Source organism: Schistocerca serialis, chromosome 2 (assembly GCF_023864345.2).
Source record: "Schistocerca serialis cubense isolate TAMUIC-IGC-003099 chromosome 2, iqSchSeri2.2, whole genome shotgun sequence".
NCBI lineage: Eukaryota > Metazoa > Arthropoda > Insecta > Orthoptera > Acrididae > Schistocerca > Schistocerca serialis.
Window position 1 is genome coordinate 884,959,993 of NC_064639.1, and position 23,029 is coordinate 884,983,021.

Consider the following 23,029-nt stretch of genomic DNA (forward strand, 5'->3'; position numbering starts at 1 on the left):
ATGAGAAGGGAAGTTGCTACTCATCATATAGTGGAGACGCTGAGTTGCAGATAGGCATCTACATCTACATCTACATACATACTCCGCAATCAACCATAAGGTGCATGGGGAGGGTACCTCGTACCACAACTAGCATCTTCTCTCCCTGTTCCACTCCCAAACAGAACGAGGGAAAAATGACTGCCTATATGCCTCTGTATGAGCCCTAATCTCTCTCATCTTATCTTTGTGGTCTTTCCGCAAAATATAAGTTGGCGGCAGTAAAATTGTACTGCAGTCAGCCTCAAATGCTGGTTCTCTAAATTTCCTCAGTAGCGATTCACGAAAAGAACGCCTCCTTTCCTCTAGAGACTGCCACCCGAGTTCCTGAAGCATTTCCATAATGCTCGTGTGATGATCAAACCTACCAGTAACAAATCTAGCAGCCCACCTCTGAATTGCTTCTATGTCCTCCCTCAATCTGACCTGATAGGGATCCCAAACGCTCGAGCAATACTCAAGACTAGGCCTATTAGTGTTTTATAAATGGTCTCCTTTACAGATGAATCACATCTTCCCAAAATTCTACCAATGAACCAAAGATGACTATCCACCTTCCCCACAACTGCCATTACATGCCTGTCCCACTTCATATCCCCCTGCAATGTTACACCCAAATATTTAATCGACGTGACGGTGTCAAGCGCTACACTACAAATGGAGTATTCAAATATTACAGGATTCTTTTTCCTATTCATCTGCATTAATTTACATTTATCTATATTTAGAGTTAGCTGCCACTCTTTACATCAATCACAAATCCAGTCCAAGTCATCTTGTATCCTCCTACAGTCACTCAACGACAACACCTTCCCGTACACCACAGCATCATCAACAAACAGCCACACATTGCTATCAACCCTATCCAAAAGATCATTTATGTAGATAGAAAACAACAATGGACCTACCACACTTCCCTGGGGCACTCCAGATGATACCCTCACCTCCGATGAACATTCACCATCGAGGACAACGTACTCAGTTCTATTACTTAAGAAGTCTTCGAGCCACTCACACATTTGGGAACCAATCCCATATGCTCGTACCTTAGTTAGGAGTCTGCAGTGGGGCACCGAGTCAAACGCTTTCTGGAAGTCAAGGAATATGGCATCCGTCTGATACCCTTCATCCATGGTTCGCAAGATATCATGTGAAAAAAGGGCGAGTTGCGTTTCGCAGGAGCGATGCTTTCTAAAGCTGTGCTGATGCATGGACAGCAACTTCTCTGTCTCAAGGAAATTAATATATTGGAACTGAGAATATGTTTGAGAATCCTGCAACAAACCGATGTTAAGAATATTGGTCTGCAATTTTGAGGATCCATCCTTCTACCCTTCTTATATACAGGCGTCACCTGCACTTTTCTCCAGTCGCTCGGGACTTTATGTTGGGCAAGAGATTTGTGATATATGCAAGCTACGTAAGGAGCCAATGCACTAGCATACTCTCTGTAAAACCGAATTGGAATCCCATCAGGGCCTGGCGATTTATTTATTTTCAACCCATTCAGCTGCTTCACAACCCCAAGGATGTCAATCACTATGTCCTCCATACGGGAATCTGTACGAGACTCAAACAACGGTATGTTTGTACAATGCTCCCGCGTGAAAGATTTCTCAAATGCTAAATTTAAAATTTCAGCTTTCGTTTTGCTGTCTTCCATTGCCAGGCCAGACTGATCAGTGAGTGACTGGATGGAGGCCTTCAACCCGCTTACCAATTTTACGTAAGACCAGAATTTTCTTGGGTTTTCAGTAAGATCTTTTGCTAAGGTATGATGGTGGTAGTGGTTGTATGCTTCGCGCATCGCTCTTTTTACAGCAGCACGAATCTCTACTAACTTTTGCCTGTCCTCATTCTCCCGATCTTTCTTGTACCGCGAGTGCAACTGTCTTTGCTTCCAGAGCATTCTCCGAATTGCTCTGCTAAACCGCGGTGGGTCTTTTACATCCGTAACCTACTTTTTTGGCACATACTTGTCCAATGCCTGATTTACAATGTGTTTAAAATGTGCCCATAATTCTTCCACGTCCATCGTACCGGAAGTAAATGAAGTAGATTCATTTACTAAGTGGGATGCTAACAACTGCTTATCTGCTCTTTCTAGTAAGAATACCCTCCTAGCCTTCTTGACCAACTTTTTAACTTTCATAACCATAGTCACAATGACAACATCATGATCACTAATCCCTGTCTCAACACTGACAACGTCGGTGAGATCTGGTCTGTTTGTGGCTGCCAGATCTAAAATATTTCCATTACGCGTTGGCTGTCAACTTAGCTGCTCAAGACAGTTTTTGGATAATGTGTTCAAAAGTAATTCACACAATGGCTTGTCTGTACCACCTGTAATGAATCCATAGACATCCCAGTCTATACTAGGTAAGCTGAAGTAGCCCCCGACTAATATAGCATGATCCGGGTACTTCTGCAATACAGAGTGTAGACTCCCTTTGAATGAGTATAGAACTATCATGGTGGAACCTGTTGGCCGGTAATAACACCCAACAATTAACTTTATTTCTTCTAGCCCTGTTAAATGTGCCCAGATAACTTCACACTCACACCCTACTTCAACCTCAGTAGACACAATATTTTTGTCAACTGCAATGAAGACACCACCTCCTACGGTGTCTAATCTGTCTTTCTGATACACGTTCCAACCCTCACTAAATATTTCAGAACTTCCCATCTCAGGGTTCAGCCAGGTCTCAGTCCCGAGAGTAATTTGCGGCCCACACGCTTCCTGGAGGGCAGTAAATTCAGGAACTTTGTTCCGAACACTCTGAAAATTTACTGCTAATATCTTGATAGCTGATGTGTCTTTACACTGAGCGTGTCCTGATTGCCCTGCCTGCACATCGACTGGTGAGTGTTCATCGGGACACTTTGCACTACTGCCTACCCTAAAAAAAAAAACCATGTGCACGCCACAAGTACTCTGCTACCCGAGTAGCCACTTCCTTTGTGTAGTGCACCCCTGACCTATCTAGGGGCGTCCTACAATTCCCCACCCAATAGCGCAAGTCTAGAAATCTGCAGCCAAGACCGTCACAAAGTCAATGAAGCCTCTGTTTGAGACCCTCCACTCGGCTCCAAACCAAATGACCCTGATCCACTATGGGAACGATGCTGCAAATAACAAGCTCTGCTTGCACCCCGTGTGCCAGGCCAGCGGTCGTCACCAAAAAAGATTTTCACACTTAAAGCTTTCGGCCAACAATAGACAAAGGCCATTGGCTGAAAGCTTTAAGTGTGAAAATCTTTTTGTTGTGCCTCTCTGCGACACAGCATCTCCACTATATGGTGAGTAGCAACTTTCCTTCTCATAATATTGTTACATTCCATCATGGATTTTCCATTGTTTGACTGTACACTTAAGGATGTTGATGAAAATAAGGAAATTGTCATAATTTACACTAGAGAAAATGTGGATTAAGTTAAATAAAAGTCATACCACTATGTAACGGAGATCAAATAGTCAAACAAAAGGTCATAAAAGAATTATTAAATTCAAAACACTGACTCACAGCAAAACATCAGAAAACTCATAAAATGTAATTACAAGGCAAGATGTCTTTTTGGAGACAGTAAACACAACAGTCATGAACATAGCACCTAATGTTCCTCACATCCCACCAATGGTGCTGGTTGTCAAATGAGAATGTGCACAGTGCACCCTATATATTGCACTAAAATTATGCCATTTCACTTGGAATGTGACCCACAAATGGCACTAAAATTACAGTTTCTCTTCAAATGCATGCTGATATACAAATAAAATGTGTTTTGCAGCGCCCTCTTTGCAAAAGCTAGAAACCAAAGCTGAATGCTGAAACGACAGTCAGTCCTGCTATGATCAACTCAGGGAAGCGATACAACTGCCTGTTTCCTACTGGACAGGTTCTGGTGTCACATCATCCCTTCGGCACTGAGTGTTATGTTGCTCACAACGCCAGCTCAGTATTTTTATTTGAAATTGCATGTAGTGTATTATGCAAGTGTAGAGTATGAGGGGTTTTTAAAGCCCCATTGTAATGAATACACTGTGGTCAAGTGGTCGAAAGTGTGGACTGATAATTAGCAGACCTAGGTCCGATTCCTATCGATAAAAAGCTTCTTTTCCATTTTCATTTTCTTTTCTTCCTCTCAGTGTTAAATTATTAATTATGAAATTTGAAAACAACAGTTCAGTTTATACACGTAAAAATAATATATTCGATTTAGTTATGATTACTACCCGTTTCAGTCAAAAGGCTATAGGCTAGAAGCTGGTAAAACAAGTGAGTGTGCAAGGAAACAGCATGAAAGTGTTTTCTGTAAATGATCTGCTAAAGAGGCCCTTCCAGTAGATGTTTGAAGGCGAACATGAGATTAAAAAGAGTTAGGTAAATGTACTTCAAATGTAAATCTAACAACATAGGGGCATTGGTCAAGGCTCACCAATTTGGCTTACATAGCACTAAACATTTCAAAATATTTGCAAAATATTTTGATCAGCTCCTTAATTGTCCAGAACCAATCCATAAGCTCAACTACTCAAACACCCATGAAAACCTAGATGAAGATTTATCCCCAACTATCACCGGAATTGAAGAAGTTTTTAAAATGTTATAAAGCTAATGAAGGAGCCTATTACAGCAGAACTTTTGAAATGGTTTCCACCAAAAATAGAAAAATGAGCTAAAAAAAAAAGCAAGCTTCCAGGAGAGTAGATATATCAACTACACAAGAAATGTTAACAACAACACAGGAATTTCTTTGCAACCAGTTGCGTATAACATATTTTCCCAGACTGTGCTAAACAGAAAAGAAACACCACTGGAGAGTAATTTAGTTGAATATCAAGATGGTTTTGGGAAGGGCAGTTCATGTTCTGAACAAACCATAAAAACTGACAACAATTTTTAGGGGGACCATTCAAGTGGAGGGGGCACCATATACCCAACAAGCAGAAATAGCTCTGTTTCATAATTATACAACTATTATAAGAGATCCCAATGGAAAAAATTAAATGTTTCTCTCTCTCTCTCTCTCTCTCTCTCTCTCTCTCTCTCTCTCTCTGTCTCTGTCATGCTATTACAGTACCTTGTTTCAAGTACACACAAACTTAAAATAACTATACATTAGGTGTAACAGACTGAGGCAGTGCATTTGTTAGGACACTGATGTCAGATTTAGGAGAATGGAGGTTTGTGATGTATCCAGAAATCTTCATTTATGTTTTCTGTGGTTTTCCTAAATCACTTCGAGCAAATGTCTATTTACTTCTTCACTGTGACCAATGCCATCCTTGTCCACCCTGTCCTATCCCCTCCTCAGTTAATGCATGTGTATATTCACATGTCTGTATACATAGAGAATCACCTAAAACCTGCACTGCAAATATTGAGGAAATGAAAAGTGATACTGATATGCAGTTTTCACTGAATGGTAGTCAGAGGCTCATATTGTTAGGCAGTTAACAGATTGTAGTAATACTTAGAAAGTGTATTTTTTGTGCAAACACACACTTTTTTAAATGGAACAATGCCTACTGATATTAACAGACTAAAAGTAGGGTAAACTAGAATGTCAGTCGTGTTTGTTGATGGATTCTAGTGAGAGTTGTTTATAAGATACGTATTTTGAGAAGTTCCCACACTGACACTGGTATAATACACACTAAAGAACACCGGAATGACTGCTGCACATATGCCAGCATTTCAGTGGAGATGTCTGAGCAGGATGTAGTAATACATTGTTGCATATCATTGGGTGTAATTGGTTTGTCCCTGTAGACAGTGTCTTTCAGCTTTCAGGACAGCCAAGATACAGGTTCTCTGCATCCAATCCAATGATTTGGAAACAATTACTGAAGACAAGCTATAGTACTTCATGCACTATGGGTTAGACAGCCATCATGTTGGTACCACAGGCTCCTCCTAGTCTGCACAGCAATGTCTTCTCGCATCTGTGGAAGGAGGTCTGTTAGGAGGCATCCCACACCATACATTTACACTACATGGATGCTGGTGTTCTGGATGACGTCAATAGGAACTGTCAACAGACTAACAGTGCTTGTTTTGGTGGTTTACCTCTCCTTGATTGTTAAATGTGGCTTCATCAGTAAACAAGATACATGATACATCTGGAGTATCCTGTTGTAATACCCACATACAGGAGTTAATATGATTCCATAATCGTTTCCATGCAGTTCTTGATGGACAGAGATGTGATAGGGATGGAATCTGTGTTGATGGAGAAAGCACAGGGCACTTGCCTGACTCGTGCCACTTCCTCGTGTGATTGCGTGGGTGCTAATGTCCAGATTAACTGCAACAGCAGAAAGAACATTAACCCTTGAGTGTGTGGGCTGTTGTAAAATGTACAACAGCAGCAATTTTTGTGCCTAAACGATGCCTTAATGTTGAGCTATTGCGCCACACTGCCATGTATTCCATTCTCAACCTTTTCTTGGCAGTGTTAAGGTGGCTTCAGTTCCTTTGGATAGCTTTCTCAGTTTGTTTTCTGAATTGTAAGCAATGAGGTGTTGAATGTTGTAAAAAGTACAATATGTGCCTGCTGGCATGACAGCTACTAGGTTTGTTCCAGCAGTCAGTATGCAAAGGTAAGAGTAATAAAAAGTTAACTATAGTTATTCAGTTTTTAAAATTTTGTATAGATGCACATTAAACATTAATTTGGTTATATGAACATCTGAATTGATTTATTCACTTCCCTTATTTTAATGTTTTATTTCAGTTAAAAGAATGTATCAGATAAGGAAATTCGTGAACTACTCGAAGAAAGTGATGATGAATTCTATCCAGACTTTTCAGACCTGGAGAAAAGTGAAGTGGATTTGAAGCATAATGAATACAGCCCTTTATTAGAAAAGACAAAGTTATGTATTGGTGCAAAAGCAACTGTATTAAAATGTCAAAAACCAAGAGAAAAAACAAAAACATCAAAGATGAAGAGAAAAAACATTATGGAAATTTTATCAGGTCCAAAGAGAAATGTGATGAATTTGATTGATGAGGTTGTGCTTTTCTGAAAATAACTGACCTTGACATTATTGATGAAATTATAAACTATACAAATACATATATAAATAGACAGTGAGACACACATTAATTCTCACACAAAAGAGATAGTAATGTGACACCAAGACACGAAATAATGGCTGTGTTCGGGATTCTTTTCTTTTGACTGGTACAAGAAAAGACCACCATGCCATGTCTCTGGGCGACAGATGGAGCAGGAATGTAACTGATAGGACTGTTATGAGTTACAAAAGGTTTCTGTTTCTTCCTTGCTGTATGTGGTTTGATGACACTGAAAATCTGATAATTTGGCTGCATTCCATACAGTATTGGTTGCTTTTGTTGCTAACTGTCAAAGTTATTACAGTCTGAGTGAATCCACCACGAAAAATGAATTGCTGCATGCTTCTGAGGATGTTGTGGATGGATTCAGTACATACGCAACAAACCAACTAAATATGGGATAAAAATATTTGCACTACATGAAGTTTACTGTGGCATGCAACCGGAAGGTCCATATCGATTATCTAGTGCTCCTAAAGACATGCTGAAAATACCTGTGGTGCCCAAACAAAAGTCTAACAGGAACCTGACAACTGACAATTGGTACACAAACTATCTATGTTCTAAATATTTGCTGCAGAAGAAAATCACTTGCATTGATACAACAACGAAGAATAGACATGAAATTCCTGCAGAATTTCTCCTAAACGAAACATAAAAATTGGAAGTGCAATGTTTAGATTTCAGCAGCATAACACCTTAGTTTCATAGGTTCCTCATAAATACCACGCTGTCATACTTTTATCCACTATGCATGACACAGCCACAGTTGATGATGAAACACACAAACGTGAATCATAACTGACTACAATGTGACAAAAGGTGTAGTTGATGTTGTGGATAAAATGTTTGCCTGTTACTCAGTTTATTTTATTTCTTTATTTTAGTTCTTTCTAATTCTACATGTATAGAATATATACAAGGATACTGGATACAGTTGAGTCTTTACAACATAAAATACAGTTTGTATTGCTTTCCTATGGACTAGATATTTAAGTAATTTAGCAAAGAATCATATAAACAATAAACACTGGAGACAACATACTAAGTAGAATATTCATAATGCATGTTTATTTTTGTTGTTTGCTTTTTAGATACTCTGTCAGACTGTAAAAGTAATGATCAATTAAATATGCCTTTAGTTCAGCCTTAAAACTATGGAGTCGAATTACTGATTTAATATGGTTACGCAGATTATTGTAAATTTTTATCCCAATATGCAGAGTGCCATTTTGGCACAATGATGTTCTCACCTGCTCCATATGAAGATCAGATTTTTCTCTTGTATTGTATGAATGTATATCTTCATTTTTAATAAGGTATCTGGGTGTCTATCAATATATTGTTTTAAGAAAACTGACATTTCATAAACAAAAATACAAGGAAGAGGAAGAATAGACTTTTTTGAAAATGAGTCTGCATTATTTCCTATTTTTTACCCCTTCAATAATTCTTAATATTCTCTTTTGCATCCTGAAAAGTTTAATAATTCTTCTTGCATTTCTCCAGAAGTTTATGCCATTTTTAATTACAGAATGCACATAGGAGTAGTATACATTTAACACGCTGGCTTTTCTGCAACAACTCTTTAAGATCCTGATCATGTAGCAGGTTTTGCTTAGTTTTCTTTGCAGGTATTCAATGTGTACCTCCCATTTTGTGCTGTTCTGGAGGTAGAGTCCCAGAAATTTTGTGCTGTCAACACTTTCAAGAACTCTATCCCTTAGTTCTATTTGTATATCTTGGTGGTGCATTCCTTTTAGATTGCAGAAGTTCAGTGATACTGTCTTTTCTTTCTTTATAATTAGGTTGTTATAGCTGAACCACTGTTCTATGCTGTTCATTGTTTGGATAGCAGTCTTTTAGTTTTTCTTCTGTTTTCCCACTAATAAGGAGGCTTTTATCACCTGCAAACTGGAGCGTAGTTTGGCAATACTTGTTGCAATACTTTGCAAATACTTGGCAATACTCATTGACATAGAGGAGAAACAGAATGTGTCCTCATACTGATCCTTGAGGGACCCTGTATTTCACATTTTCATATCCTGAATAGCAGTAGCTGATTTTGTTATGGTCAGAATATTGCACTTCAACCACCAGTTTGCATCTACATATGTATGTCCTGAGTCACTAGCTGGGTATACCTCTAATTCCTAATTGGTCCAGCTTCTGTAGTAGGGCATTATGGTCAATGATGTCAAAAGCTTTGGATAAATCAAGACATCTGTCTGTCACAGTTTCACCAATTACAAGGAGATAGCCACTATGGCTATGTTTTTCTTTCATTTTTTTGAAATTTCTGGAATTAATTCACAAATACTGTTTTCCTTCACAAAGCCAGAGATAAAATCACAAAGACATTTTTATCTCAAGAAGTTAGCAGGTCTAATGAAAGAACAACTCATATCTAGAACTCAACTCAAATTGTTGCCAGCCCATCTTACCATATTTCATGCTGAAACATCAACTTCTGAAGATCAGTACTGTGAACCTCAATGGGAAAATGCAGGGTGTGTATGTATCTTTTGTGGACATCAAAAAAATTCATGCACATCAATTAAATGTGATAGATGTAATAAGTCCACTTGTAAACAGCACACTAAGAAGCAAACTGTCTGCGAAACCTGCTATGAAAATGAACATATGTCAGAATATCTGGCTAAATTGTTATTCAAGAAACGAAAAGAGCAAAAGATCTTGTTATTAATGCTGAAGACAGTAAATATGAACTGCTTTCTTCAATAAATATAATAGTTTGTTCAGCACAGGCTTCTTTTTATTGACATATGTCCATGTTGTAAATTTTACAACAGACACCTGCTCATGTGGCAACAATAGGTGTGCCTGCCAGAAGGTTAATTTTAACCCTCTTCTGTTATCACATGTTTCCTTGTGTTATGTTGTCTAAGAGTTGCACTACCACTTTTACATAACTGGCTGAAGAGGTGACGGTTGACATCTGTTGGGGTACTCTTGTACAGTGTATGTGGCTAGATACCCCAATAGATGTCAACCATCACCTCTTCAGCCAGTTATATGAAAGTGGTAGTGCAATTCTTAGACAACATAACACAAGGAAACATGTGATGACAGAAGAGGGTTAAAATTAACACCTATTGTTGTCACATGAGCATGTGTCTGTTGTAAAATTTACAACATGTACATATGCTTGGACGATCACACACTGACTAACAAGTCATAATTCACTCAAGGAACAAACAAGTACACTGTAAGCAAACATAACAAATTTGTACCTAGGAACTACAAAGGTTTGCAGCAACACTGACGTGCCATAACATCTCTGGCACGCAAAAAACTCTTTGGGCCAAGGCGGCCATTATGTTCTGTATATGTGATACTTTCGATGTGTAATGACGTACATCTGACATGTGACAATAAATGTGCTCATTGTTTTAACAAGTGGATCAACAGGTTGATATTTATAACGATAAGGACCCAAGCTCCTACATTGGTGACCCTGACGACAGTTTGTTAAGCTCTTCCCGTGTTCTACTCGAGTTCAATAACAATAACAATTGTGTGTGTACGAGTGAACCGCCTGTATCGTCATGTGGCCTACGCAACGAGGTGTACCGCCATATGATTTCTACGGTCAGAATCCGACCATGCCACCCACCTGCACCACGCGTGGACTCTATACATCGAACATTTCGAGGCCCTCCGACCTGCGAGTGGATTGCAGTACCACAACACTCTCAGACAACACGTACGTACCACCCGCCATCTTGCCTCATGATCATTCTTTTGAACATACAGGACAAAGTGTGAAAAGAGATCCGGACTTTCCACCGCTAACGTTGCACGCTCAGGGGTGCACAACCCCCCTCAGAACTTTGCACCAACTTTCGAAGCAGTGCCACTACACGGCTGCTACATCATCCACGCTGCAAATCAGTTCCACACCAGGCTACACACAGCCTCAATTTTCTGATCGAACTGAACTGTGTATAGTGAATGTGACCTCTCCTAGTACCGCACCCACTTTGCTAGACATCAGACAGCAATAACGACCGATCCCAGGGGTTTAACAGTTTACAGGCCCCCGGGCCTCCACCCCCCCCCCCCCCCTCCTCCTGCCCCAGCAGATGCCATGCCATATTGACTGCTCCCACACCTGTGGCTCTTACACACCCAGTAGTCGTAGATTCCAAACCTACTAAGTTACCTAAACTGCCGACTTTTGCAAAAACGCAGCCCAACTCATGGTTCGAGTTAATCGACTCTATATTCACCGCCACAGGCATTGACTCAGAAGAATCACACTTCGTGTGTTTGGTGGGACATTTGCATGACCATTTGGATTTGATGAGTGACATTATGATCAACCCGCCGACTTCACTGAAATATACGAACGCGAAAAGACTCATTTGTGAAAGACTTTCTCGAGCTCCGGACAAGATTATTCTTCACATCATTCATGAGGAACACCTGCACGACCTCACCCTATTGGGACTATGGTGACGACTCCATGCCCTCGCACCTGTGGATTTGCTACCCGATACAGCATTATGGTTGATGTGGCTCGTCAAAATGTCGGAAGCAATACAACTACAGCTCCTGCCACTCACCAACAGCACCTTGGATGAGAAGCTTTCAGTCGCGGATCGAGCTTTCAAGTTTATTAACAGGCGAGCGCACAGCATGAAGAGTGGGGGTAGCAATCTCAACAGCATGTCAACCCTCCTTCCCCCTCCAGGATTCGGGCGAGCTCGCTTCCTCAGCGCTCATGCTACGACAGTGGCGATATCTGCCCGCCATCACGGGGAACCAGATACAGCCTCCACGACATAAGCCATGGCTGCTGTGTTGGTTCCACGCCAAATTCGGCGACGCGGCCAGGAAATGTTGCAGCCCTTGCGTGGCGGGAAATGCAGCTCATGAGGCGCCATAGGCGCAGCATCTCACGCACAGGAAAAAAGACGCCTTACAGCAGCAACAGCATCTAACACGGTAAGCGCCGACTGTTGTCTATTCGCTCTTAACCTTGTCTCAGGAACTAAATTCCTCATTGACAGTGGTGCTGATACGAGTGTAATACCCCCAGCTCTCGCACCTACCATGTTCACTTCTTCGCCCAGACTGTTCTGCGTGGCTAATAACTCTCATATCAAAGTGTTAGGTACAGCGCACCTTTAACGCTCAAACTGTCAAAAGATTTGAAGTTTTCATGGACTTTTCATATGGCACAAGTGACTTATCCGGTCTTAGGCATTGACTTTCTGCGACACCACAAATTTTCGCTAGACATTACGCGAAGTACGTTAGTCCACCAACCTTCGCTATAGACTATTGCCCTCACAGCCACTGTGTCTGTATCACCCATTCGGTCAACAAACATTGACATTTCACTATTGCAGATTGAATGTGCTCTTCTTGCGGGCAAGTTAACTAGTAAACGTTGCAACATGCTACTACAATGACAAGAAATCAGTGAACTCAAGCAAACGCAGGCCAAGCTCACCTCCCTTATCGAACGTACAGAACAGACATTACAGAGCATGAAATCCGAACTCGCCTCACTTCGAGGTATTCGCTCTTCGCACAAACCAGCATGCACTCAAACCATTGACTCATTGCACGAATGTTCGAATGCTAACGACACAGCCCGCGCACGTAGCATGTTATCAATCACGAGTGACGCATGTCACAAACTCAATACGACTGAGGGCCTTCCGGTCAGACAGCGACCACAATGCCTGAATCCACACAAACTCAAAGCGGCGAAAGCAATCATCTTGGACCTATTGAAAGCAGGCATTGTATGCCCATCCTCCAGTGACTGGTCGATGACATTGCAATTCTGTCAGAGACAGCAAAGGACTTGGAAGAGCAGTTGAACGAAATGGACAGTGTCTTGAAAGGAGGGTATCATATGAACATCAACAAAAGCAAAACGAAGATAATGGAATGTAGTTCGAATTAAGTCAGGTGATGCTGAGGGAATTAGATTAGGAAATGAGACACTTAAAGTAGTACAGGAGTTTTGCTATTTGGGGAGCAAAATAACTGATGATGGTCGAAGTAGAGAGGATATAAAATGTAGACTGGCAATAGCAAGGAAAGCGTTTCTGAAGAAGAAAAATTTGTTAACATCGAGTATAGATTTAAATGTCAGGAAGTCGTTTCTGAAAGTATTTGTATGGAGTGTAGCCATGTATGGAAGTGAAACGTGGATGATAAATAGTTTAGACAAGAAGAGAATAGAAGCTTTTGAAATGTGGTGCTACAGAAGAATGCTGAAGATTGGTGGGTAGATCACATAACTAATGAGGAGGTATTGAATAGAACTGGGGAGAAGAGGAGCTTATGGCACAACTTGATTAGAAGAAGGGATCGGTTGGTAGGACATGTTCTGAGACATCGAAGGATCACCAATTTAGTATTGGAGGGCAGCATGGAGGGTAAAAATTGTAGAGGGAGACCAAGAGATGAATACACTAAGCAGATTCCAAAGGATGTTGGATGCAGTAAGTACTGGGAGATGAAGAAGCTTGCACAGGATAGAGTAGCATGGAGAGCTGTATCAAACCAGTCTCAGAACTGAAGACCACAACAACAACAACAGTCTGTGACAAAGCATATCACCAAATACCAATGTATGAACAAGATATCCCTAAAACCGCCATCACCACACCCTTCGGCCTCTTCGAATACGTTTACATGCCTTACGGATTGAAAAACTTTCCCCAAACCTGGCAGAGGTTCTTAGATACAGTGTTACGACCCCTACCTTTCTGCTACGCGTACCTGGATGACATTTTGATCTTTTCTTCCTCTCCAGAGGAACACGAGCTTCACATCCGGATGCTGTTTGACACATTACAATCCCACGGTGTGATTGTCAACAAAGACAAATGCAAACTGAGACAGGATTCTGTTGGTTTTCTGGGACACACAGTTTCAGTCGATGGTATCCGGCCCACGCAAGAGAAAATAGACATTATCAAACAGCTGCCAATACCAGAAACATACCAAGAACTCCACCGGTTCTTAGGAATGATCAGTTTTTCCACCGCCACATTCCAAGAGCCGCCGTATTACAGGTCCCCCTCACAGACACACTGTGCGGGCAACAAGCATCAAGCAACAGGCACGTGCCGTGGACAGAGGTCATGCATGTGTCTTTCAAAAAACTCAAAACCGCACTCGCGGAAGCCATCACGCTTGCCCATCCACACCCAGATGCAACACTTTTGCTCACCACGGACGCTAGCGAAATATCTTTCTCTCTCTCAGTGCAAAAGGTCCGCTTTCGACAGAGAGCTCTTAGCGTTTACGAAGCCATTAGATATTTCTGCAAAGATGTCGAGGGATGCTCCCTCACGATCTTGAGAGACCACAAACCTCTCGCTCAAGCACTCAAATTCTACAGCCGACCCACCTCCTAGGAGGTTCCGTTATTTCGACATCATTTCACAATACACAAGTAATGTACAATACATTCAGGGATCTGACAACATAGCCCCTGATTATTTCTCCCGGATCTCGGGCATATCTTGCTCGAACGCAAACAAATGATGACTCCTTGATGAGCCTATTATCTGACAATAATCACTCTCAGCGACTGGCGCGCAAGACGATCCCTGGCACATGCTTGGAGCTATGGTGTGACACTTCCACTGGCATGCCACGTCCCCTCCTCTTTGTGTCACTCGGTGTTTGACGCACTGCACAGTCTCGACCACCCGAGCATTCGCACAACTAAGCACATCATCGCTGAGCGTTTCGTATGGCCTTCACTTTGCAAAGACCGTCGCAACTGGTGTTGCACTTGTATTTTGTGCCAGCGGTCCGAAGTCGGACACAACTCAACGCCCTCCTCAGGCGTCTTCCACTCTCCTTCTGGCAGACTCCACTACATTGTCGGCCCCCTTCCCCAGGTGGATGGTTACCAATACTTCAGAACAACTAGATGGGTCAGGGCAACCCCTCTAGCCGATATTTTGGCCAAAACAGTCGTCAACGCTGTCCTCTCCACACGGTTCGCACATTTCGGCTGCCCCGAAACCATTACTACAGACCAAGGCCGTCAGTTTGAGGCTGTCCTCTTCACAAAAATGTGCGAGCTCTTTGGCGTCAGCCACATTCACACGACAGCCTACCACCCCCAATCAAATGGCTTAGTGGAACGATGGAACTGCACATTAAAGACAATGCTAATGTGCCCCAGGGAACGGTGGTTACACACCCTCCCGTGGGTACTGCTAGGCCTCCATTCTGTATATAAAGTTGACCTGCAGTGCTTGGTGACCGAACTGCACTATGGCGAGCCATTGACCCTACCAGCTGAGCTTTTCGAGCCTTCACCGCTCCAAGATACTATCAAATACCCCGTGCTAATCGAGAACATACGACAGACAATACGGTTGCAGAGAGCACCCGCTCCAAAAGTACACACTCCGCCTAAAACATTCGTGCACCAGTGGTTAGCCATGTGTGAAGCTGTGATGCTTAGGGATGCCAGCATGGGTCACTGCAGACAACAACACCTCCAGTGACCCGACACCACCAACCACGACGGACGACGACTTCCACACCACCGCCCCCTCAAGGGACAACACGCTGGCCACGTCCCCTTCCCCAACGCCGGGAACCTCACTGTCAGAGTCCGGGGTCCACACCTTTCACCCTACCCTCTCCTCTTACGCCCATCACACACTTCTCACCCGACATTCAACAACCCACTACTGTCTCCATCGACGTCTCACTTTTTACCCTTTGACATCTGTATAACTACCACAAATGATTCTCTCTTAGTCATCCCCCACTCCGCTGACGACACCTTCCAACTTTCCGTTCTCCACTCCTCACCGATACCCAATTCCTTAGATCCTTTCCTCATTCAATCTTTCATTGACGTCACAGGGACACTGTAACTGTTGTACCTCGTGTCTCCATCTATTCCCCCACCCCCTCTGTCACCTCATGAACCGGTCGCCACATACTCCCACTGATGTGGCACCGTGATTACATTTTTCCATCCAAAAGGGCTCGAACCCTGGCCCCGCCGAGTTCCCCCTCCGGACAAAGACGGCGCGACACCTGCACCCTCTCCCCACAACAACCAGAGCCTCGTGCTCCGCACTGTGGGGGGGGGGGGGGGGAGGGGGGGGCTCTGTGGCAATACTGATGTGCCATAACATCTCTGGCATGCAAAAAACTCTTTGGACCTAGGCGGCCATTATGTTCTGTCTATGGGATACTTTCAATGTGTAATGACGTATATCTGAAGTGTGACAATAAATGTGCTCATTGTTTTAACAAGTGGATCAACGGGTTGTTATTTATAATGGTAAGGACCCAAACTCCCACAGGTTGAATGGTACAAACAAGTGTTGGCATGGAAACTTTTTAAAACACAATCTCTCATAAATGGCTTGCACTAGAATCCAAAAACAAAAACCACTGACATTCTAATTTACCCTACTTTTAGTCGGTTGATTTCAATAAGCATTGCTACACTAACACATAGTTTAAGCCAGCAATCATGGGAATCAGTTATAACTACCATTGGGGTCAACAATAAATGGAACATGTCCACAGAAATTCTGACTGAGCACTTAAATAGAGCAATGACAACAAAAAAAGTGAGTATCCAGAAAAATCAACCTTCAAAATCAAAGAAATCCTGGACCATTACAACAATGCTGACATATTAACTGGATTCCAGCATGGTTCAGAAGAGGTCGAAGTACCATGTCAGCAGCAGTAAAACTTGTCCATTATGTAATTGAAAAAATAAATGAAAAATCCCAAGCAGCAGGAGTATTCCTGGACCTCTCAAGGGCTTTTGATAGAGTACATCATGACATGCTCTTATCAAAAACTGAGAAGAGTGGTGTCACTGGAAAACTCACACAATTGCTAGAAACATACTTAAAAGGTATACAGCAGTGCATGGAGATGATATACTCTAATGGAGAAATACTGGAGAGGAGAAGGTTAACTATAAGAGATATAAATTTTGGTGTTCCTCAGGGCTCCATTTCAGGTCCAGTCCTATTCATATGCTATGTAAGTGATTTTCCAAGTTCTCTTGACAATAAGAAATTGATCACTATGTATGCAGACAACACATCTGGTGTCTGCTATGCAGACAGTGAGGCCCACCTAGTTAAAGAGATACATAACTTTATTGAAAAGGCAAGAGCTCACATTGAAAGAGAAAACCTAAAACTAAACACATAAAAACCAATATTATTCATTTTAAACCAAGTGGTCCAAACAGGCAAAATACTGTGGCTGATCAGACTCTATTAAAAACCTGTATAGATTGTAAATTCTTAGGTTTATGCATACATGATCAACTTTCATGGAAGCAGCAAGCCGATTATGTTTGGAAAAAAAAAAACAATCCATATGTATTAAGAAGATTATCACCATATTCTGAGACCCCTACAGACTGTATTAGTGTTCCCTTTCTTGCTTAATAACAATGAAAACAATCAATTACTGATAAAAATATTTAATTGGATACTCATCAAGTAGCAGCAGAACACACACATAAAAGACTGTTGCGATTGGTAAGCTTTTGGAGCCAGTGGCTCCTTCTTCAGGCAGAACGGTGGAAGGGGAAGGAACAAGACTGAAGGAAAAGGACTGGAGAGGTCTAGGAAAAGGGGTACATTTTGGGAAAGTCACCCAGAACTGCGGGTCAGGGGAGACTTACCGTAGGGATGAGAAGGAAAGACTGATTGTTGGGGACTGCATCGGTCGAGATTTGAAAACCTGAGAGCTTAAAGGTGTAAGACAGGGTAATACGGAAGACAGAGATTACTACTAAAACATCATGCATGAGTTAATAAGAGTGAAAAGCTAAGTGCATTGTACTGAACAGAGGTGGGAGGGGGTGATGAAAAATACATGGGAAAAACAATGAGAGATGTAGAAAACTGAAATGGAGTGAAGCAGTTTTGTCCATTGCATCTGTACGGACAAGCAGCCACTCAAAATACACTAAGGGTCTCACTGATGCCTTCACAGACCGTAATTGCCCTCCCAACCTTGTACAGAAACTGATCTCCCATGCCTTGTCTCTCTAGTCACCCACCATCTATATAAGTCCCATTGTCCAGCCACAGAGGGGAATTCCTCTCATGACTCATTACCATCCAGGACTGAAGCACATGAATCACATTGTCTGCCAGGGTTTTGACTTATCTCTTGACATGTCTTGAAATGATGTGAAACCAGTCATGTGTGCTGAAACCACTGTGCTTCATTCCATTCTATGTGTGCATGACAGCTCACAAACTGTATGTCCACAGGAATGTCCACCAACAAACTGTGGCCAAGAAATAGCTGGACCAGCTAGTTTCTGGGCATGCTGACCAATACAACTTTCTTCATTTCAATGACTGCTTCACAGCCTGTGCAATATGGGTCCTTCCTACAAACAACAGATTCTCTGACATGTGCAGGTGGGAACTCTCCATGGAACATATCCTACGTTCCTGTAACCCTCCTGGCGTCAGCCTTCCTTAGTCACCCTGTCCTTCACCTACCTATCCCCTTCCCTTTTGCCACTCCACAGCCTTCTATTCCACAAACACACCCACAGTCTTTTTAATTTTCTCCTTTTATGCCCCCCTCACCCCCCCCCCCCCCTTCCCCACAATCTCCTAACTTCCCTACTGCACCTAGCTGCCCTACCCTCTCTCCACCTCATCCCTGCATACACTACATTATCATATCACACACATACATGGTGTCCCTCCCATTCCCCCTCCCCGCCCCAGCATTCTTACCCACAACCACCCAGATCGCTTCTATCATCATGTGCCACAGCTCAAAGTCTGCCCTCAGCAGCCAGAGACTGTGGTCATGTGTATGTGTATGTGTGTGTGTGTGTGTGTGTGTGTGTGTGAGCTAGGTTGGCATGTGTGTGTGTGTGTGTGTGTGTGTGTGTGTGTGTGTGTGTGTGTGTGTTTAGGGGGTGGCCGTCTGGCAAAAAGCTTGCGTGTTTACTACTGTTTTTGTTGTGCCTGTCTGTGACTCAACATCTCTGCTATATGGTGAGTCCTTTTCATAACATTGTCATAATTCCATCCTGGACTTTCCACTGTTTGACTCTGCACATGGGCAATTGTTAAGTACACAAAATATAATTCAGTAAAATAAGTTCGAGTGTGTCAGTATACAGTCGGACATATCGGGGATATTAGACTTACATGGGACATATACGCAGGCTGTCCCATGAGGAATCTGGGACACAGAATGGTCATTTGCAGCAGATGCGTTCATATGGACAAATGCTGTCTTTTGAATGTTTTTCTCACTTCTATTATTTACTGATCAAGACACATTCACATGGCTTGCAATCAGTAATATAGCCTATGTAACAACGATCATCAAACCGCATGGTGCACTGGAAACAAATTTACAAGTTTCTCTTTCACTGTGTGGTGCTGCATGACTGTTGACACCCTCATAGACCATGTGATTTTGGAGGAACAAATGACAAGTGAGAAGTATTTGCGCTGATTTGGAAAATGTATTGATTTGGTTACAAGGGAACATTTTGTTGGTGGCACAAGATTGCAATGAACATTCTCTATTTATTTCTTTATTTATTTACACATCAAGTTCCCTAGTACCAAACTGAGAACCAAATCTCCAAGGTCATGGAATGTGTCAGTACATGAAATTACAGCATAAAAGTAGTAACAGATAAAAAAATGTTTATGAATCCAAAAAAGTCGATCCATATGTTTAAGTAAGTGCAATCAACAATACAACAAGAATCAGCTTAATTTTTCAAGGAACTTCTCAACAGAATAGAAGGAGTGACCCATGAGGGAACTCTCCAGTTTCGATTTGAAAGCGCGTGGATTACTGCTAAGATTTTTGAATTCGAGTGGTAGCTTATTGAAAAACAAAGATGATGTGACTTACCAAATGAAAGCACTGGTAGGCCGATAGACACACAAACATACACACAAAATTCAAGCTTTCGCAACCAATGGTTGCTTCATCAGAAAAGAGGGAAGGAGAGGGAAAGATGAAAGGACGTGGGTTTTAAGGGAGAGGTTAAGGAGTCATTCCAATCTCGGGAGCGGAAAGACTTACCTTAGGGGGAAAAAAGGACAGGTATACACTCGCACACACACACCCATATCCAACCGCACATACACAGACACAAGCAGGCATTTGTAAAGGCAAAGAGTTTGGGCAGAGATGTCAGTCGAGGCAGAAGTACAAATGCAAAGATGTTGTTGAAAGACAGGTGAGGTATGAGTGGTGGCAACTTGAAATTAGCGGAGGTTGAGGCCTGGCGGATAATGAGAAGAGAGGATATACTGAAGGGCAAGTTCCCATCTCCGGAGTTCTGACAGGTTGGTGTTAGTGGGGAGTATCCAGATAACCCGGACGGTGTAACACTGTGCCAAGATGTGCTGGCCATGCACCAAGGCATAGTAGATTACGGTAAAAAGGAGAAGGTGAATAAAAAGTGAAAGTAGTGGCAAAAACAGAGAGAGAAAATAAGACGACAGAAAAGATTTCGAAATGCAACAGTGACAATAACAAACGTAATTGTTGGGTGCATGCCTTGGTGCATGGCCAGCACAAATTTTCATGCTGAATGATCACTCACTTCAGATACCTTTCGAACAGTAAAAATGGCATAATTAAGTCTCTGAACAAGATCCTGTATGTAGGCTTTCAATGACAGTTTGCTATCTATCTGAACACCTAGGAATCTGAACTGTTCAGTTTCACTAATCATATGCCCATTCTGTGAAATTAAAACTTCAGGTTTTGTTGAACTGTGTGTCAGAAACTGTAAAAACAGAGTCTTACTGTGATTTAGTGTTAGTTTATTCTCTACAAGCCATGAACTTAGGTCATGAGCAGCACTTTTTTAAACCAAGCCAATGTTGCACACAACACCCTTTACTACCAAGCTAGTGCCATCAGCAAACAGAAATATTTTAGAGTTACCCATAATACTAGAGGGCATATCCTTTGTATAAATAAGGAAGAGGAGTGGCCCCAACACTGATCCCTGGGGCACCCCCACTTGACCATACCCCATTTAGACTCCACTCCACAGCCATTCTCAGCATTGTGAATAATGACCTTTTGCTGTCTGTTGCTAAAGTAAGAGGTGAACCATTCGTGAGCTACTCTCCGTATTCCGTAATGGTCCAACTTCTGGAGCAGTATTTTATGATCAACACAATTAAACACCTTAGTTAAATCAAAAAATATGCCTAGTGTTTGAAACCTTTTCTTTAACCCATCTTAGATGACTTCTAAAGCCGAACTGTACATTTGATAGCAAATCATGCAGTATAAAATGATCAATTATCCTTACGTATGCCGCCTTTCAAATAACTTTAGCAAACAATGATAGCATAGAAATAGGTCTAAAATCGTCTACATTATTCCTTTCTCCATTTTTATAAAGCGGCTTTACTACTGAGTACTTTAATCATTCAGGAAATTGACCATGCCTAAAGGAAAAATTTACAAATATGGCTAAATACAGGGCTAAATGTGCAGCATATTCTGCTATGCCCTCCATCATATCCATGAGAATCCTTAGTCTTCAGTGATTTAATTATTGAGTCAATCTCCCCCTTGTTTGTATCACAGAGGAGTATTTCAGAGGTCAATCTCGGAAAGGTATTTGGCAAGGAAGTTATATGATTCCCTGTAGAAACTAATTATTTATTTAATTCACCAACAATGCTCAGAAAATTATTGTTAAATACTGTACATATATCTGATTTATCAGTTACAGAAATATTTTTACTATGAACTGACTTTATATCTAGTAATGAAGAATGAATAAAAATAATATCTATAGCTGTGCTACTGTTCCCCTGCACCCTACTTTACAAAAACACAGTCTGCCTCAGATCATGCACAATCATATACAAAATTTATATTGAAGCCACCACATATAACTAATTTCCAGTACTTCCTACAAAGTGAATAAAGAACCATCTCTAGCTTGAGCAACAATTCTCTTAAGTCAGAGTTAGAGGATCTGTAAACAAGAACAATTAGAAGTTTAGTTTCACTAAATTGAACTGACTCTGCACAACAGTCAAATACCTGTTCAGTGCAGTGCCGTGATATGTCTATGGACGCAAATGTAATACTGTTTTTTACGTACATAGCCACTTCCCCACCATGCAGGGAAATCCTTGAAAAACAGCCAGCTAATCTGTATCCTGCCATATTCTAACATGTATTTCCTTCTCCTTAAAGTACATAAGTGCACTGAGGTTGATGCTTGTTTGCCATTTACAAATTTTACTGGCTCTGAGCACTATGGGACTTAACATCTGTGGTCATCAGTCCCCTAGAACTTAGAACTACTTAAACCTAACTAACCTAAGGACATCACATACATCCATACCCGAGGCAGGATTCGAACCTGCGACCGTAGCGGTCACACGGTTCCAGACTGAAGTGCACAGAACCGCACAGTCACACCGGCCGGCTACAAATTTTACTGTGAGCAGTTTAAAATGGAATGCAAACTGTTGTAAATTTAATGTGGACTGCTGAATATGTTTCTTCCCAATCCTCAGTAAACTGAAATATAACTAAACAATTAATAACCTTGTGTTTGATGGCAATATGAGAGCTGTTACATAAAAACAAGATAGGACAGTATAGAAACTGCTATTGGGTTTAATGAGTGGATCAGCTGATTCAGGGGTGTGAGGCCTACAAAAACTAATCCAAATTAACAGATAGCAGGGGAAGTACAGTGTCTTGCGAGATGAGTCGTAAATATACGAAATTACTCTTGCACCTAACTCAAACCTAATGTGTACCTTACAGTTGTTAAAACACGAGCACAGTTGTTACAATATCTACAATAAAAATGAAGACCAGCAACATTTTTGCTTTGCGCCTCG

The 23,029-nt window shown here is 41.7% G+C and overlaps 1 protein-coding gene across 2 annotated transcripts in view; it reads right to left on the reverse strand.

The window, feature by feature from the left end:
- The window catches only part of LOC126456176 (speckle-type POZ protein B-like), a 76,471-nt gene that overhangs the window by 39,386 nt on the left and 14,056 nt on the right, over positions 1-23,029 (reverse strand). The gene's annotated exons all lie outside the window — the stretch shown is intronic.